Below are 439 nucleotides of genomic sequence, written 5' to 3' on the forward strand. Positions count from 1 at the left end.
TTTTTGCCCTGCTCTCACTATGGCCTGGCTCTGGCCCTGTCCTGGCCCAGCCTGGGCCCTGGCCCTGACCCTGGTCCTGCCATATCCCTGGCCCTCGCCCTGGCCCTGCTCTTATCCAGGCTGTGCCCCTGCTGCTGCCCTGGCCCTGGCCTGGAACCTGGCTCTGCCAGGGACCTAACCTGACTCTGCCATGGCCCTGGCCCTGCTCTGCCTTGGTCCTAGCCCTGACCCAGGGCATTTCCTGGCTCTGCCCTCACCCTGGCCTTTCCCTGGCCTGATCTGGCAGTGGTCTGCCACTAGTCTTGGCACCACCCTGCCCTGCCATGCTTTGGCTGTGTCGTCATCCTGCCCTGGTTCTGCCTTCTCCCTACTCTGGCTTTGACCCTGCCCTAGCCCTACCTTGGCCCTCACCCTAGCCTTGGCTAGGCACTGCTCTGGA

This window comes from Mandrillus leucophaeus, unplaced genomic scaffold (assembly GCF_000951045.1).
Source record: "Mandrillus leucophaeus isolate KB7577 unplaced genomic scaffold, Mleu.le_1.0 Scaffold1249, whole genome shotgun sequence".
Lineage (NCBI taxonomy): Eukaryota > Metazoa > Chordata > Mammalia > Primates > Cercopithecidae > Mandrillus > Mandrillus leucophaeus.